Raw genomic sequence first — 21,017 nt, 5'->3', positions numbered from 1 at the left:
TTCGGATGGATAGTGTGATGTAGTCACATGCATCATAGTGAGCTCCACAATCAAGGGCCGTACCCACCTCAATAGATTAAGGGTCTCAGCTAATCTACTCTTAATATCATGTGGTGTGGTTCATTTGAGATTTAGATTTGTTTTATTTTTGGGCTCATATGCTAAAATTAGCTACCAAAATCAATGTACAGTGTGCATATAAAACACATATATCATGATGGACCTCCACCCATAATTTCCCAAATCCACGTAATAGTAGTTTTCTAGATCCACCTTCAAAGACTGCATGGTGTTGGAATTTAATGGGATTTTATTGAGCCACGTTCTCATTATTATAGATGGAGCCCACACAAAGCATACTGAGGGCCATTTCACAACACCTATTTCTAATCAAATCTCATCACATTCCAGCACCTTGTGATGACGAGGTCACCATGCAATTATGTTGGCACTTAAAAAAATTTACATGTAGCATAAATTTAAAATTTGTATACTTACCATATATTTATTCAAAAGCTTTTATAATCACATGTGCTTTTGTCGATTAATAAATCAAAGTATGTTTTTAAAATATTTTAAAATATTTATATTTTAAAATAATATGCATATATATAGCTGAATGCTTGGTTGCACGCTTACCATACGATGATGTGACTATCAAATCTAAATGGTCCACGTGAAGCAGCACTCCGTGAACCCCCGTCTTTGATTTACATATCTCTTTGCCATAGACCACCAGAATTTTATATCATGGTTCAATTTTAACCCTTGGGGTTCCATGGGATTCCACATCACATTAGCCGTTTGGATTAGACACTCATAGCACATGTGCAAAAGTGCACACATGCATAGGTGTGCGGGTCAGCATGACTCTCTCTCTCTCTCTGTATATATATATACAGAGAGAGAGATGTATGTGTGTTGTACTATCGTTTTTAAATGACAGAATCACCCTTCACTTAAACCCTTACCCACCAACCGCCCTTCAAAATGCAACCTTACCCAATCCTCTCCCTTTCTCCCCTCCCACTCTCTCCCCCCTTGCATATATCTTTAGAGGTTGCTCTTGTGCCTTCAATTCTAATAAGCAATGCCTATAGATTGGTAATCCCGACCATTGATCTATTATGTCCCGTCATATAAGTGGACCATGCCTCAAAATTCTCTTTGAAATGGCAATTGTAGCTTTTTAATTGTTGGTGTCCATTTATAGATAGACAGTTGTCCACATTCAACTGAGAGACGGCTGGGATTCCAATCTGAGAGGTTTTTGGAGTGTGATTCATCCATGGTGGGAGAGAACATGTGAATGGTCTAGATTACTGAACCATGGCCCCATTTGTCAGAAAATTGTGCAAAGATGGGCCATGTATCATCCAAAATCCTTTCTTTATTTGGGTATTGGTACAGGCATGAAGATAGGTGGCACCTGCTTTTTGCAGGGAAATAGAAGGGAACGTAGGAGTTAGTTGATACATTGTGAGAGCATGATTTTCCATACACCCGCACACTTAAACATACACGTGGGACATATGTGTTTGAATCCACATCAGTCTAATAGTGGGGCTTGTTGCAGATGGGGCATATCTTGAATATTATCCTGAATGGATGATCTCTACTTCCTAATAAATGGCCATCAAATGGATGGTTGAAATAAGAGTAGTTATGGTCCCCTTACAAAAATAAATTTTAGTTAATTTGAGACTAAGATAATGCAATAGTATCCAATTTTTGGTATTCTTTAATGTATAAGTGGACCCATGATTTGGATGGTTCAACTTGAGACACATGTTTGTTGTCGGAGAGGCCCAGTGCTGACATTTTTTTGGGCCCACAGCAATGTCTTCTGTGACATCCACTCTGCTATCAATTTGGCTAAGTCAACAACTCAAAAAGCATACTAAATATACACTTAGGTGGGCCACCCCACAAAGAACTGTGGGGGTTGAAATATGGGTGCACATAGTTTGGTTCGGTCTACTTTTGGAGTGAAATTGGAACCAAACTGTTTCTAGCGGTTCTAGGAAAACTAGAATAGGAACAGACCATTTGCACCTCATGATAGAATTGGAATTGGATGGTAAAAAACCGGTCTAGTTCGATTTTATGGTTCAAGGCTTCTTATAATCCAACCCAATTGCATGGTTTATTTTTATAATTCAAGCCCAAGTTTCTCTATTGAAAATTTTCACAGTGAGTAATCTTATCATGGTTTATTTTTATGACCTTTACGTGTTCTTAAAATGATTTTTCTATCTATGCATGTTCGGTGTTGTGATCCATTCGATGAATGGCATAGTTTTTATCTTTAAAAAAAATAAAATTTAAATATTTATTGACCAAGCGGCTCAATTTCAGGTTCAATTCTATTTTCCGGTTCAATTTTACATAATCCCAAATTAAGAGTTGAATCGAACAAACTGGTTCTTTGAATTTTGGAACCGGAACCGGTGCACATTGGAACCAGACCAAACCATGTGGTCTTGTCGATTCCGGTCGGCTTTACCAGTTTTACCGGTTCGTATGCACCCCTACATTGAAAATATCCATTGTTGATAGCTTCTTAAGGCCATCACAAGATCTTTTGTGACATCCACCCCGTCCAATATCAGTTCTGGGATGAGTCCAAATGTCATCTAATATGCACCTCAAGTGGGGCCACACCAAAAGAAACGTAGGATGGGAAACCATTTTGCAATCCCACTATTCCTTCAGTGTGGCGCACCTGAATTTTAAATGTACCTAAATGTAAGCCTAACGACCTACATGGACCACCAAAACTGATGGATGTCAACAAGGGTATCAATGGGGCCCACCGAACCTTACATCCCAACCAATCTTCTGCCATGTCAAGTAATAAGGTAGAACAGTAAATCGTTTGAAAACGGTGGTAAAATAAACTTTTTACGAGTTTCATTAGCCCCATCCTTGAGCCAAAGTCAATATAGATGGTTTTTCAACTTTATCTAAAAAACACACATGGGTATTTGAAAATATGTTAATTTATAATACACCGAAAATAAGCGGTTATATTGGTAAAAAGAAAAGAAAAGTTTTATTCAACTGTTCTAATTATAGTTGGCATTTTGGTTGCATCCAGCAGCTCAAGGATATTTATTTGATGGTTGAAAATGAAATTGGATAGTCTTATTTTAAGAGACAAGTGTCCACCAGTTAAATCCACCAATATCCAACGGTTGGGATTGTTCAACTGGTAACTCCAGGACTCTGATCAAAGATTAGTTTTGAGTTGCTACAATCAATTTATGAGCAATTGTCTAACATCGTAGGCTCCAAGGTATCTTATAACTCTCCTTCTTCTTTCCTTATGAGGCATAGGATACAAACCATTAATGTGTTGGCCCCTCCAAAGATTGGCCATGCCCTGAAATCTCCACAATGAGATAATTATATCATGTAGGGATGGATGTGAGGTTGTCATGTGTTAAGGGTCAAGGTTGTTATGCATTCACTAAAAAAATAAAAAATGAAACACAGGCTACGGACTATATCTATAGCGAAAGATTGTTTTATTTCGTAGACATCGTTTTTTGAAGGTCGATGTTCTCATTTATTAAGGGTCAAGATTGTCATGCATTCACTATCAAAATAAAATAAATGTTATGGACTAGATCCATAGCGAAAGAATATTTTAATACGTAATTATTGGTGTCGTAATCATTACTTTTGAAAGATTGAGGTTGAGAAAAGGCTACGAACTAAATCTAGTCCATAATGAAAAAATATTTTAGTCCGTGGCTTTTGCTTTTGAAATGTCAAAGTTGTTATATGTTAAGGGTCTAGGTTACTGCGTGTCAACATCGACCCTTCACACATGACAAGTTATACCTTTGACACATGACAACTATGACCTAAGCCCTTAACATATGATAACCTATACCTTTAACACATCACAACCACGATCAAAACTCTTAACACATGGTAACCTAAACTTTTAATATATGACAACTTAGACTTTTTACACATGACAACCCGTATCAAAATCCTTAACACATGACAACTTAGACCTTAACACAGATAACTTAGATAATTAATTAATGACAACCACTTCAACCAAGTTAATACATTACAAAATTCAAATTATATCTCTTTCATTGTCTTCTACATGACAACCACAACCATCCATATCTATCTAAAATTCCTTTCGACAATCACTTAACTCCACGATAACGATAACGACGACTATCTCTCTCTATTTACAGCTAAAAGTGACTTCTATCTTTAAGTAAATGTTATTTTATAAAAAATAAAATAAAATTTTTATTTAAAATATCTTCCACCATCTTCTATTTATAAGAAATATGGTTATTGGGGCAAAAAATAACACTTTTGTATAGTCTTAAGAGTTGTTGGTGGTACCTATACGCTAGAGAAATTGATGACGGCAATATGGGCAAAAATACCATCAAAAGGGGCTGTAGTAATTCCTTAAAAGACATGTTTAAAGAGAAAGAAAAAACCTAAAAAAAAACAACCGAGAAAAAAATTGAATTTAAAACAACATAAAAAGGGCAAAAACAGAAATTCGATTAAGGGAACAAATTCCAAAGCAAGGATTTTTAAGTACACTAATTATTTGAAAATGATCAAAACACCAGCTAAAGATTACATGCGAGAATACAAATTTTCCGGCAATTTTGCAATACCATGAGACTAGTATGCTCAAAATCTTGATTTTCCATTACATTTATACCATCCGTAATATACCCCACAATTTCGATGGTCTGTGCAGCCCTAATTGAGAACATATACACAACATCATAGGCCCACCACTATAAAATCAAGGGACAGCCCTACAAAAACCTCCGGATTCAAGTGGTGGCTACAATATGGCAGTGGGATCCTCCGACTTCAACGGTGGTGCGAACCTGACGTACCGGTAGGATGCCATATATAGACCCCCGGTGGGCCCCACTCGGGGTATCTCTGTCCTTTCGAGTTCAACGGCTGGTCATGTTCACCATCTTGTGGGACCCATTCGCAAAAACAAAATACGAAGTCAAAAAGTGCCATTCTGTGTAAGCGATTGGACAGTATTATATTCACGGATGCAAGTGCACTCGCTGGTATGGATGGACAGGATCGGATGCACACGTGCCAAGAAGTCAAACGTGTATGAGATCAAGGCAATTCGTCACTAGACAATACTGTGGCCAACACTTAGATAAAAAAAAAAAAAAAAACCAACTTCAGATTCATCGTCGGGCCACACTCATACAATGAAAATAGACGGTTAGAAAACATATAAGTATTCAATGTAAACAATCGGTTTTCCTGATCTGTAGACCAGTCTGATTTTTTGTCCATAACATCTTTTCATCACGCCCCACCTGATTGATGGTCTGGATATTGTACATACGTGCTGTGTTGGCTAGCATGCCGTGGAGTACCATTGCATCTGATGCGAGAGAGTCGACATAACATTTTTTTGATAGATTTCATAAGCGTGCTGAGCAGGTACAATGTATGCTAAGAAACCATGCAATACTCAGAAAGAAAATGTTTAAATAAATAAATATTTGTGATATTATAAATATATAAAAACGACTATAACTAACACTAAAATTATAAAATTCTACAAGTTTAAATAAATGCGAATTTTATGAAAAATCGCTGAAGAAATCTCATTTTACCAAACAATGCCTCCCTTCGTTCAAAGTTTCAAACGTTCAAATAGGTCCGTTTGAGAGGTGAAACTGCGAAAATGCATTCATTTTTAAACGGCATTTTAGGGTCTTAGTATTACATCCATACCGTCCAATAGTTGTACCCTACCAGGATGATGATACCAACAAAAGAAATCCAAAAAGATCCAGTGAAGTTTGGAAATTGTTCATATTGCGTGGCCCACCTGAGGTTTTTATCATGCATAATAGAATATATATGTTATGGGTGGAATTGAGCCACTGTTTATCATAACAGCTCTACTCCATTTAGGGCCTGTTTAGCCGGACCGATCCTATGGTATTAAAAGGGATGGGATCTCCATATCCTGAGATATGCATGACAAGACAAATAGACACAGTGAACTTATCTTAGGATATAAGCAATTCTGTTGATCTTAAAACAAATCCACTTACATCATCATCATTATCTTAAAATTGATCTCATCCTTTGGTTAGACAAACTGGAAGATAAAATCCTAGAATATGCCGGCCTAATGAACTTGTCCCGGGATATAGCAATCTCAAAGATTTTAAACCAATCCACCATCATTACATTTGTAATCTAGTCCACTGTCGCGCGTCCGATCATTTGCTCCGTTTAGGTTTATGTTTTGCATGTTACTTCACAATTTAGTCCACCCTCGCGTACAATCACTTAAAATCTTTCAAAGCTTGGATGAAACTTCACGTCAGCGCATTATGGGAAGGGTAGGCTGCACCCTAACATATGATCAGAGAACCTACTCATTGTTCCCTGTAGTGTGAACCATCGGACATGCACTGTCCCCTGTGGTGTGGACCATCTGACTTGCACGCGAGATTGATTTTTGTACCCATAATCTAACTTTTTGGGATACACCTGATGGACGGAGTAGATGTCACATGGGAAAACAAGGGCCCACAAATCTCAGGGCGCCTCTTGTGGAGAATAAAAAATAGGGTAGCACCCAAATCAAATTGCATGTTGGTAGGACCCATGCATCACGGTCCACCGATCAAAGATCAGATGGTTATAAATAACCATGCACCGGAATTTGGGTGCTGATCATGTCGCATGGAAAGTCGTTTCTCACATAGTTACCAATATAATTTAATAAAGCCAGATTACATGCAACTGATCATCCCTTTCAACGTTAATCACGTGCAGGACATCCAAGGTGGGTCCCACAGTAAAGATCACCTGGCCCCAAAATCATTAGGTGGGCCACCCTATATTGAAACAATGGACGGTTAATAGGGACTTCCTGCCGACATTTTTGATTTGACGTATGTTGGCGTCAGCCTTAGTAGGGACCGGCCTAGGACGCTTGTATACCTAGCTACCCTACCTAACTTTCTCTAAAGTCTGGAAATGATTTAACAAGCATGAAATCTGCACCGTCCATCTTGTGTACTATCCCTTGTTTGGTGGTGGTACCAAAAAAGTTAACCTGATGCAACTCCCAGGTGGGCCACCTAGTCAAACTTTTACAAAAAATACTTTTGTAATATGGTACACCTAAGTTTTATAACATTGGGATTTTTAGTTAAGTTTTTTTATTCTTATAAGACACATGAGATGAATGGATTGGATGACATATAAATATTACATAGGCCCTACACAAAATCAAAGGGGGTGGGTGTCCCATCCCAACTTTATTCTATGACGTGGGCTACCTAATTTTGGATGATTGTGATTTACGGGGGTATGCGGATTGTTGGGCGAACGTGGTGGGATTTGATGGAGAGCGCATTAGGTGCGGCTCTGGACTCACCCACGAAGTGCGGCCCTTGTAGTGGGGCCCATCTTGATTTATATTTTATATCCACACCGTCTATCTGTTTTTCCAGGTGATTTTAAGTCATGAGCCCAAAAATGAAGCAGATTCCATTCTCAGGTAGACCATATCATAGGAAACAGTGGTCATTGACCATTAATGGTCCACAAAGGTTTTGGATCAAGCTGATATTCATAGTTGTTTTTTTTTTTTTTTTTTTTCCAGGACGGCGTGACCTTATCAAGGTGTTGGATGGTGGGCCATTTGGAAGTGTTTAATGGGATGGAAATCGTCATTTATTTTTAGACTCATGCCTTGAAATAATCTGAAAATATTGACGAAGAGGACGCATACATCAAGTTGGACCCATGGTAAGGGCTGCACAATGAGGCCACGGCCCCAGCTTATGCTCAACGGATTTGATGGGCTACATATCTCTGTAAGAGATGGCTATTCACCCGACAACTTTCAACTATGCTTTACGTGAGCTCCATCGCAATCAAATCCCGTCGGGTCGGGCTGCGCATTAGACCACGTGAACCCCTGCTATTTTGCAAAAGCCTTCTTAAAAGGAAAGCTAACTTGGGGCACTGTAACGGTTGTGAGATGTCTATCTATTCATTAGGCTGGATCATGTTATGACATTAGCTATTAAAAAAAAAATGAGACATACAACTCAACTTGACCACACGATGTAAAAAAGTGAGGGCTTGCAGCGACACATAAGTTTTGGATTAAACTAATATTTCTGTTATTTCAGTTCATCCAAGTAGAAATGATTTTATGAATGGTATGAATGGCATGATAGACAGCACAAAAGTTTCAACCGTAAGCATATCCCCATCCACTTTTTTCAATCAGGGATCTCATGAAAGTTCCATACACCTAGCGATTAGCATGGACACAGATTGCATTGTGACCTGTCACCATGGAATCATGTGGTGACCTGACTTGGTAGGATTTAATTGGGCCTTCTGCCACTATCATAGGTGTGGTCTACATAAAGTAGGTATGAAAGTTATTGGTCAAGTACATACTCAACTCCTCCAATTGCATTTGGCTCAATTAAATCCTACCACATCAAGTCACAAGTCATAATGGACATTCGTATAAAAAATGCTTTTGTTTCTAATTTTAGCACCAATTGATTTTATTGATGGCCCCACCATGCAATAATTCAGTGTATGCTACAGCTCCTTTTTTCGATTATTATACACTAGATACAAGATTACAGAAGTACTTTAGGACTAAGCATGTGGGGGAGAGAGAGAGAGAGAGAGAGAGAGAGAGAGAGAGAGAGAGAGAAGCATCAATTTGGACCTTGTTGAAATTGGGTGTCTCTAATCTATGTTGAAATGGGGGTCATCGTTCGATTGACATCCCATGTCGATTGATTGAAAATTTTCAAATGTTTTAGTTTCTTACCAGACACTTTCGAATATGAGGCTCAATTAACTGAGAGTTGCTCGAACAATGTTGATTAGTTGAAACTTAGATTGATGGTGCACGTGATTTTTATAGTAGATCATTTGTAGCTTTGTGCCGTAGTTTTTTTTTTTTTTTTTGCAAGGGTTTTTTTCACATGAAATCATGCATTTTATGTATTGTTTTGTTTGTGTTTGTCTTTCACTTGTTTGATTAGAATTCGGAGTTTACTTATATAGCTCTCAATTAACCCTCTATTCACCCGCCCTAACACGGATGGTTGATTGCTCAAGAGCTTTATACATTAGATGATTCTATCCATCACTTAATTTTACAAAATATTATTTGACCATTGATTATTGTTGTTTTCTACGTTCTCTTTGAGTACTGATTAGCTGATTGTATGTGAATAAAATCAACTAAAAAGTATGTTTTACAAAACATAAGCCATCCATTCCAGGCCTAATGAATTGATGGACTTTGTTATGGAGAAATCTGGACAGGGTCAAATAGGGTCGGCCCGAGCCATTTGAACCAATTAATAGGGCCTTGGAAAGAGAACATCATGTCAGGCGCGAGCGGATATTTGGACTATGACCCTAGGTCGAGTAAGACGAGTTCTCGTCCTCGTCCTCATCCTCATCTGAAGAAGGTTGGCTGAGCCGAGCTCTCGTCCTCGTCCTTGTCTTTATCTAACAAGCTACGGTCCCGGATCGACCGATTCATCCTCGACCTAGAAGCCGAGAGCTAAGCCTTGAATAAGCATACCTAACAGACTCCCGACCTCGATGACTCGACTATGAATTCCAACTATAGGTACTCAACCGTATACTTGGATAGGACGAGATCCGAGCCCGGATGAAGATACTCCGAGTACCAAGCTAGGAAACCAATACTTCGAATGTGGGCGTGACCGAAGATCAAGCCTGGAGATACACTCCATTAAAGCATGATGCGCTACACGATCCAAAGATTGTGGAATATCTCCATGATTGCAATATCCGCTTGATTGAGTAGAGCATGCCGAGATTGACGAACACGATCCACCTGACCCACAGGTATAAATACTAAGGGACCCCATTTCAACAAGTACACAATATCTCGTACTATCTCTATATAGTACGCAACTTAGACCCAGATTCCCTAGCTTGACTTAGGCATCGGAGGGTCCCTTATTTAAGCCAGGGTCTCCTTTGCTCAACCTTTCTGTGCAGGAGCAGAATCAGTTCGAGGTTTGCGGCATTGAGTGGAGGATGGTCCAGATTTTGACCTTAATAGACTTAATTGATGTCTTTTCTTTATAAGATTATAAACATAATGAATCATCCAAACACCATCTCTTGGTAATGCATTAATTATTTATACAATATATTCTTGGCTATCTACCACGTTCCAATTCTTCCTACTCGGTTGCATTATCTTTCACCATTTTCCCTAACAAACCATGCCACTAAGCCATATAAAAAGTGGATGTTCACCCTATCATTTTGTAAGCTCATCTTTAGATGAACCCAAAAATAAAGTGGATCTAAAGAAATAAATGTTAATGTACCATCACAACTATCTCCAAATGGATAAAAAGTTGAAGCACTTAAGAGCAATTCAAATCCATCAAATCCATTAATAGATTGTCGTCGGCTTTTAATTGCTATAAATTGATTCAACTATGTTTCTGTTTAGAAGCACTTGTGATGATACGTTAAGGGATATTTGTTATCGCAATTACATATGTAAAATATGGATAAATTGTTAATAATTATTTTTGAAGAGTAATTGTTTAGGAGGAAAATACTTGAGTAATTACATTAGAAAAACAACACCATAAAGTATGAAATCGAACATCGTAATTTCAAAATTCATGGGTCCCATGGTGATGTATGTATGTGATCTATGCCGTTCATCCATTTTACTATCTTATTATCGAGCATGAGCTGATTGGAAGCTCATGTGGATCCGCACCATAGAAAATAAGGGGGTTAATGACATCCACCATTTAAAATCAAAATCTCCATAGGGCCCATACACTAATATGTATGAAGGCTATACACATATTAGCTTGATACAAAACTTTCATGTTAGGTGTTCAATTCCCACCATTTCCTATGATGTGGTCTACTTGAGCTTCAAATCTGTTTCATTTTTGGGCTCATACCCTAAGATGAGCTGGCGGAACAAATGGGCATAGTAAATACCTCATGATGGGCCCCATGATTTTTATACGCGAAAATTATACGAATTCAATTATCAAGAAACTCTGCAAACAAGCTCACTATCAAAGTCAACCTAGAGACTTATGCAGTAATTATATGGGTAAATAATCATTACCTATTTACTAATAATTATATGTATGTAAATGAAAAAACAAATACTCCCTAATGAGAAATGCTTATTATTAAATCTTTTTTAGTGTCTACTTTGATGTTTATATGCCATCTAAACTGTTCATTAGGTCATTCCATTGAGTTGAGCTAAAAAAAATAAAAAACAAAATTATTAATAAAAAACAAAACTTTTGTTGCCACATGATAGGCATTCAATCCTCGCTAACTTTTGTTGTGGGGCGCACTTAATTTTTAGACCTACCTTATTTTTTGTCCCATCTTCTAACATGAGTTGGTAAGACAGATGAACAAGGTTGATTTCTTACAAACATCACGGTAAGCCTGAGCATTTCTCAAGCAACATGGCCGTACAAATGGATTGTAGGTGAAATGGATGTACGAGGAAAAGGCAAATACAAGGAAGAAAAATCAAATACAACAACTACTGCACGCTTTGTACTTTTTCTTACTTCCATTTCGTGTTACATGCGTAATCTTTATAAGGAAAACGTGGCTGTTCGTTCACGACCTTGCTTACCTACTCCGACGGATAATAATAAAGATGAGGTTTTGATAATTCCACACGCGTGTGTAGCCATACATACTCACATGCGCCCACACGTGTACTTACGAAACACGTGCATGAGAGCTGAGCTTTACATAAATTTGGAAGCCATCCGTAGGACTGATATTTTGGGCCACAGCTTACATTTTTTTATGGCCATTCATTTATTTTGATTTCTTGTGACCCACCTGAGATGTGAAGTGGTCTTATGCTTATTTCATAAAATCTAAACAGTGTAGATCACCTGATGGAAAGCTCACGTCTCACACCGTGACGCATGTACCCGTGTGTACTGCACGTGTGTGGAACTACCAAATCTCCATATATAACAAAGGTTTCTTAAGGACATTTACACGACACGTGTGAGTATCATGCGCATGTGTGAGATCCAAGCTGCACACTCAGGTTGGTTCCTCTGTGTAAGAACACTAATCCAAAATTGAGGCTCGTCCACTCATCAGGTGGCCCACAATGAAAAAATAAAGGTTGGTCTCTTAGATAAATTTGGCAGAGTTGTTTTTAGCCGTCCATTAATAAGTAGACTGGGCTGATTTTTTTTTTTGGGCCAGGGCATCTACATGGCTGGCACGATGGACGGTCTGATTAACGCGTGTAGGCTTAACAGAGCTCGTGATAAATAACATAGCAAAATGGAATAAAAATTTAGAGTGGGGCCCACCAAAATCACAACTTGCGTAAAGATAAAAGTATATGCGAGATATTGACTGTCCACTTGTGAATTTAGGGCAAGATGCGGGTACACGTGTATGTATGAGTGGAGCACTTCAGACTATTATTAAAAGGAAAGTATTAGGTGCACTCACACGTAACTTAGTTGTCTCGCATGCTAATTTCATGATTGTGGCACAAATGTATAGGATCTAGACCGTTCATCTGCTGAGCCCTACTTTGGATGGGCCAAGTCACCGGCTTGGATCATCCTAGATGACAAATGTATGATTTTGATGATCAGTAAATGAACGGTTAGGAAGAAGTCCCAGTGGTCAACATTCTACGCATGAAAATACTTTAATCAACGGATAGGATCATCTGATCTTGTTATTTTTGGAGTGTGATCGATCCCTGCCATGGCCCATCAAACGAATGGTCTGTACCGGCCGGTGTGTGCCATGTGTACGGAGATAAGAGTCTTTAGTTACCAAACGATCACCTGCAACGGTTATTTCAAAAAAAATATCACCTACAACTGGTTGTACGCTATAACCCTTTCTGATGGCTTTGGGATTTTGTTTCCAATTTTGCCCTTGTAAGTATGATATTTTAATCACACGTACGACTACTGGCAGATGCACACGTGTAGGACATCCACGAGTGCAAAATTGGGCCCCACCGGAAAATCTCCTATTCCAAAAATGGTCCTTCTACTCTTTGGTGGGCCACACCTGTATAATGGGTCAGACTGTTGTCTGTCCATTTATTTTTCATGTTGTGGCCAGCCTGAGGAGTGGATCGACTTGATCTTTTGTGCCTGTCGATGTCCGGGGTAGAGCCCACCGTTTGCATGGCTCAGATGGGCTACGCTGGTAGAAAGATTAGTTCTAGAGTTGTACACGAGTTGAACCGAGGCAAGATTGGCACAGCTCGGCTCGACCCAGTCAGTAACTAACTCCGGCCCGAACTCGGCTTAGCTCGGTACTTGGCTTTACTCAATTAGCAGCTCGAGTCTCCGCAGCATTTTATCAAACATGTAAAGCACACTTTCAATTTTTCACGAAATGCAAAACAGTAACAATAATATACATGTATTTCATCAAACACTAGGTGGGGAACATCAAAATCATGATTTGATGGCAGTTTTATAACCTAAATTTTATTTTATTTTTTATTTTTTTTTTTGTATTTATTCTTTCCTCGCAACTAATCGGTCGTCCTGCCGAGAATGTATGCACCTGAAAGCGTACTTTATTGAGTCATTTCATTAAACATTTGGCCAACAACATCAATATCAAAATAACTGAGTTACCGGGTCAATTTGATCTGAGTCAAGCTTTTCTGAGTTGAGTTGAGTGAGTTAACCGAGCTAACTCGGTTCTGGTAGGGCAGTAATTAGTTCGCAGAAGTCAATAAAGAAGAACACCTTATGAATACAAGGGATTTGCACATGTAGTTCATCTGATATCACACCTAGAAGAAGACTCTCCCTCAATAATCTGAACCGTTCATTCGGTGGGGTCCACTCTAAATGGCCCATGGTGCAAAATCCAATTAATTGGTTGTTCCAGTTGGCCTATTGTGGTCTGCAAATGTTGAAACTTGGTGTTCAATGAGATAAAATTCATTAATTTTGTGGTTATGATTGTCCTACTGTGGTGGGCCATCCATCGTGAGGTACAATGGTAAATAATTTCAATATTGACAGTCGTCCAATATATGGTGGTGACGTCATTCCAAGAATAGAAAGTCCAGACCCGTCACTACTGCACTCCAATATCATGCATTCCACGCTTACATGGCTATCATGACCATGAGAAACATGGTGCGTATGGAAGCTAATTACATACTTAGTAAGCTCCGTGGGGCCCACTGATATGTATGTGCCTTATTCTCACTCTCCATCCGTTTTATCAGCTCATTTTTTGGAATGAATCCAAAATTGAAACATATGCAAAGCTAAAGTGGACCACACTACATGAAATAGTTTGAATTGAACGCCTACCGTTAAATACTTGTTGGGGGCCACAGAAGTTTTGGATCAAGCTGATATTTGTTTTTTCCCTTAGTCCATGCATGTGTGATCTTATGAACATGTTGAATGACTAAACAAAACTCACTGTGGGGCCCTAAAAAGGTTTCAACGGTGGATGTCATTATCCCCACTATATTCATGTGGTGTGATCCGCTTGAGCTTTGGATATATATGGTTTGATTTTGGGCTCATGCCCTAAAATGAGCTAAAAAAATGGATGGACGGAGTGGATACGATGGGCCCCGCAGAGTTTACTGAGTGAGCAATCAGTTTCTGCTGCGTGTAGCCTTACTCTTTTATGATTGGATTATTACATCAAAGTGGGGTCCACTGTATGATCATACACTTGCACCCAACAGCTCATTTATCCAAACCATAAATCAGTGATGGTCCACATACCAGTTATTACAATCTAGGGTAAGTCCTACGGGCTACTCAACTGATATTAACCGTGGATTTCATCAACGGTTCTTCTTTCATATACGTAGCAATCGCTCGCTGATCATCGAGTGGGTCATATCTTAGATGACCGATACTGCAAAATTCACTCTGATTGAGCAATCCTGACCATTTTATTAGAAAACATTTATGGAAAGGAAATGAATATTGGTCTGGTCATACAAAAAATCCACCAAAATTCTCTCAATTGTACATTATTTTCTCAAAGATCCCTCAATCCAAGGGTATGGTTGATCGATGGGCATTAAGACCCACCCCAGGTAGGTCTTACTGATGATCGGTTCAGATCTTAAACACTTTTTTCATAATGTAGATACCCGTGTGCATGTGAGCGAGTGTGTGTATATATATATATATCTACACACACACACACTATGAGGTCGACCTCATGGGAAGTAGTTGTGTGGGCCCCACCGTGATGTGTGTCGAACATCAATACAGTGCATTTGATGGGTCCCTTTTAGGTTAAGGGATATCCCAAAAATCAGCCATATGAGAAACTTGGGTGGACTATACCATTTAAAACTATGTGAATACATTCCTAAAACATATAAAATCACTTGGTGAGCTCACCTGAGTTTTGGATGTGGCTAAATGATTATGAATGTTTTAATGGGAGGATAACCCTATCAACTGTTGTATGTGGTGTGGCCCACCCAAGTCATGGATTGACCATTTTTAAGCCCCTAAGCACCTTGCATCTAAATGATGGCATAGATGTTCGACACATTGTCACGGTGGGGCCAAACAGCTGGACCTCATGGGAAGCTCATATATATATATATATATATATATAGCTGAATGCTCAGCTGCATGTCAGTTAGCACTGCTTATAATACTTTATGTGACTCCAAAATACGAATGGTACACATGAAGCAACACGTCATGGAACTCCTTGTTTCTTTTTTTTTGAGAACTCGTCACACACCACGTGACTCCAAAATATAAACTGTACACGTGAAGCAGCACCTCATGAAACCCCCCGGGCCAATTTGATTTGCACATACATATATATACACACATACAAACCTAATAAGTTATCTATCCACCAAAGAGACATCTACTGTTTGGAATCATTTTTCCATTTGCTTTGATTCTCATCACATGCAACAAACAAACCACGTTGAGCAGAGAAAAGAGTGAAATACCAAAGCTTCAATGGCTAGGATCTTCCGATTTGGAGATTCGTGGTCATGGTCCATCCATGCTGTCATAAGCAAATAACATTAATTTTTAAATTTTATTTCAAGTACTTAGTTTTAAATAACACTAAAAAGTTCCTTCGCTTCGAAGCTGGGTGGGATCTACCGTATATTTTGGACGGTGGATTTCTCGCAAACATTACAGTGGGCCCCACCTAACTTATGAGTGCAGGAACTTTTCACAAAAGGATTTTACGGACAATCGGCGTCCACTGTTGAGTTGGATGCTATTCACTTTCCATAAGAAAATGACCTCATATGCAGCCAAGGCTTTTTAAAAGAACATTGTCACATGTAGTGAAAGCTCCCTTACATAAGAGAGTGGCATAAGGGAACATATGTGAAATTTTTGTATGGACAATACATACGAATGAAGATCCAAGCCATTCATTAGATAAAGTATATTGGACATGTCCTTAGAATAATCAGGCAAGTATGAAAAATGCTTGTTGTTGGAAAAAAATTCATCAGCTCCAAATTCAACATACATGTATTGTCGAGATATATATGTCTCTATCCATTGCAGATCTTTCGGCATTACTATCGTCTCTTAATAAAGAAAATTAAAGATATGTAATATGATACACTGCAAAAAGGTGTATTGAGAAGCCAAACACCCTAGCTATTTATAAGGCTCGGGTACCCAACTTCAGAATTTGGCATTGCACGTATCTAAGATGTCTGACCATTATAGGGCCACCATCTTAAATTTCTTGTTTTGTAGTTAGGATTTCATGACCCTACTTTCACCAACTGAAAAGAAAAGGAAAAAAGAAGTTACACCCATTAAATTAGGAGCTTTGATTATGTGGTGGCCTTTGTATCGTGTAGTTTGGTGGTGTTGGCACGTGGCATAATTTGATTAAGTCATGTGCTGCTATTAGAGATGTAGCCCATAAAAAATATGTTTGAAAGTTATGAGGTTGATTATGTACTCAACCGCACACATCTTTAATAGCGAGGCCATTACAATACCAACAAGCCATGTGACATGTTGGGGTCACAAGGCAATCCGCATTCATGAATTAGGAGACGGGAAAAAACCTACCGTGAGTGTTGATTGGTCCACCTGAACAAGGGCTAGTCAACAATCATTTTGATTACTTTTCTCATGTGCATATGTTTATACTTTTCTTATGTGCACAGGTTTTTCTCAAACCTTCTTCACTCACGCAAGAGTGGATAAATAATAAGATAATAAAGAAAACGGAGAGATCTCACTGATTATGAGGACATAAAAGTATTAAGACGTCAACTACGAAGTAGATCGCCTCTACGAGCAGAACTTTCCTTCCACAAGCTTCCTCTCTCTCTTTTCTCTCTCTCTCACCTTTGATAACCTTAAAACCCTTTAGAAACCCTTTGCATAGCTTCTGAAAACCCTCTTGCATTACTCTATAATAACCCTAGGACCCCTATTTATAGTTTAGGCAACTCTCTTTCGCACATCTTACTAAACCACCTTAAATTTACGCAGTCTGCACTAAATCCAGACTGAATCTGCGTTACTCGCGACTAGTCGAGCGGCCCACTCGACCGGTCGAGCCTAATTCTCGACTGGTCGAGTACCACGGAATTCCAAAACAAATAACTCGCTGGACTACTTTGAGGTCGAACAGCTCACTCGACCGGTCGAGCAGTGCCCTCAACTAATCGAGCAGTGCGGTAATGCCAAGATTTGTGGCATCCGATCCGCACCACATCTCCTCTGAACTAAGGAGGAAAACCCTACCAAATCTCCCCCATTTCTGACTCAAGAGGAATTCGCCTTCTTTAAATTATCTAGGTTTCTACAAACCTCAAACTTGCCCTTAAACAAACTCTTAGTCATCATGTCTAATCTATTATCGTCCGTGTAGACCTTCTCAAGCTGTAACACTCTCTATTCCAAAGTATCCCTAATCCAGTGATACCGAATTTCTATATGCTTCGACTTGGAGTGTTGACTTGAATTCTTGCTTAAGTGTATAGCACTTTGAACATTACAATAGGCCACATGCTGCTCCTGCCTCAGGCTAAGTTTGATTGCTTGCCTCCAAGTGCAGAGGTTCGTAAGTAATATCCTGTGAATACAGGGTCGATCCCACAGGGAGACGAATTACGAGAAGGAGAAAATCAAATGCAAAATCAATTAAGTAATAAAAACTAAACTAATGATTTGATTTTGGAATTTTTGAATGGATGTAATTCAATTGAATTAAAACAACACCTAAACTTTAAAGTTCCATACATAGGTTAATGTTCCAAAATCATGATGATTTGGATAACATAACTAGGATCTGAGCACTATGGTTAGCTTAATCAAAAAATAAAACAGTTTAAATATTTTAATAAATGATATAAAAGATTAGAAAATCATTAATTTGCACCATTGACATATATTCTCAAGTGCCAGTGATTTTAAGTATTCAGTATCCATGAGATAATGAAAATCAAAGAAATATAGCAGGTTGAGAACCTCTCATATCTAGGAAATCTAATTGATCTAGGGTAAGCTTATCCATCAATATAGATCTCATATGATGGAAACATATGGATCTCACAAGATGATAAAAATAAAACCTAAACAATAGATAACATGCATATACCATTCTTCTCATCATTAAAAACAATCAATCTACAAAACTTAAAGAATTATTAAACCCATATGCTTCCCTTCTAGCTTGGGCTAGAGGGAACTTAGAAAAATATAACTAGAATAGAGAAAGAAAGCAATAAGAAAGAATTAAATGCAAATAGAAAAGATCTAAAATAAAAAAATAAAAAAATAACTTATAAAACTGAAAACCATTTAAAACCCTAAATATTGCTCTTGATGCTTTTAATGATGCTTAGAAATGCCCTAGGAAACCCTATTTATAAGTGGGGAATTCTAATTTTCCTACAAAGTTGGAAAACTCTAGAAACCACCTGAAATTTACGCAGTTTTTCAAAATAAACTTCTCACTGCACAGTGTGTTTAAATAGATTTTTCGCTGCGCATTTTTCTAAAATAGACTTCAGAGCTTTAGAATACACCTTTTCAGGATGATTTCAAGATTCTTCACTTCAAATCTTCGATTCTTTTCATTTCTCACTTGGTTTTCTTGAATCTTTGACATGTGAATTCTTCAATTTTGGTCTCCTAAGATCCATCCCTTGCCTTGGTAATTCTTGAGCATCAAATCCATGCTTTTTAGCACACTTTTTCAATCCAAGCTCTTTAATTCACCTTGCAACACATACATGAATAAAATAGAACATTAAGCTGATTCATGTTCATAAAACTAAGATGTAAATGAAAAAAATTATGTAATATTTGAGTCTCAACAAAGTTCCTATAGGAACTTCTTCATCAAAAGCATCTCTTTACATGCCTCTGTGACTGCAATGTACTCGACCTCTGTCGTCGACAATGCTACAGCCTTCTGTAGCTTGCTCTGCCAAGAGACTGCTCCCCCTGCAAATGTGAACATGAACCCCAATGTAGACTTCCTGGAGTCTATGTCACTTGCTATATCTGCATCTGTGTAGCCCTCTAACACAGGTTTTTTGTCACCATAGCAAAAGCTCAACCTGGATGAGTTCTTAGATACCACAGTATCCATTTCACCGCTGTCCAATGTTCTTTACCAGAATTGGTAAGATACCGGCTGACAACACTAACCGCATATACTATGTTTGGGCGCATACACATCATAACATATATCAAACTTCCTACTGCTGACGTGTAGGGTATCTTCTGCATCTCATCCACATCTGTTTTCGTCTTGGGACACTGCCTATCGCTTAATCTGAAGTGACCATCCAGTAGAGTACTGACCGGTTTCGCTGCATTCATATTGAACCGTTCTAGGACTTTCTCAATATACCGCTCTTGTGACAATCAAAGCTTTCTCTTGCTTCTGTCACGAGTTATCTCCATTCCTAGGATCTGTTTAGTCGGGCCCAAGTCTTTCATAACAAACGATTTACTCAACTCTTATTTCACCTTGTTAATCTTCTTGATATCTTTACCCATGATGAGCATGTCATCAACATATAATAGCAGAACTAAGAAATCACCATCTGGGAACTTGCGTGTGAACAAACAGTGGTCTGACTCCGTTCTGTCATATACATGCTTTAACATGAACAAGTCGAACTTCTTGTACCATTGCCTTGGAGCTTGTTTCAGCTCATACAAGCTCTTCCTTAGCCTACACACCATATGCTCTTTGCTCTTGGCTTCGAACCCCTCTAGTTGGTGCATGTAGATCTCTTCGTCCAGGTCACCATGGAGAAAAACAGTTTTAACATCTAACTGCTCTATCTCTATATCTATGCTAGCTGTCAATCCAAGCAACACCTGTATGGATGTCATCTTCACCACTAGAGAATATCTCATCGAAGTCTATACATTTTCTCTGACCGAACCCTTTCACTACAAGTCTGGCCTTGAACCTCGTTTGTGAATTATTCTCCTCAATCTTCTTTCTGAACACCCATTTGTTGCTCAAAGCTTTCTTACCCACAGGCAATTTCATTATATCATAGGTGTGGTTCTTATGAAAGAATTTCATCTCCTCTTGCATAGCTTTCAACCACTCCCCCTTATGCTCGTCGGCTAGGGCCTTAGAATAATCTTTTGGCTCTCTTCTATCAGTGAGCATAATGTACTAATGCCGCGAGTATCTCTTGGATGGTTGTTTGTCCCTAAATGACCTCCTTACATGTGACTCAATAGATGGATCAGGTGGGGGCTGCTCTCCCGGTCCATCTTTTGTAGGAATTCCCTCGTCCTCTGAACCTTGTTGTAATTCCCTATCATTAGGCACCACGGGAGGAATAACCGGATTCATATCCTCTAGCTCTCTTGAACTAGGTTGCGTCTTTTCTAGCTTACAAATGTCTTTTATACATTGATCTTCAAAGA

The sequence above is a fragment of the Magnolia sinica genome, chromosome 12 (assembly GCF_029962835.1).
Source record: "Magnolia sinica isolate HGM2019 chromosome 12, MsV1, whole genome shotgun sequence".
In the NCBI taxonomy this organism is placed as follows: domain Eukaryota; kingdom Viridiplantae; phylum Streptophyta; class Magnoliopsida; order Magnoliales; family Magnoliaceae; genus Magnolia; species Magnolia sinica.
This window is presented reverse-complemented; position numbering follows the sequence as displayed.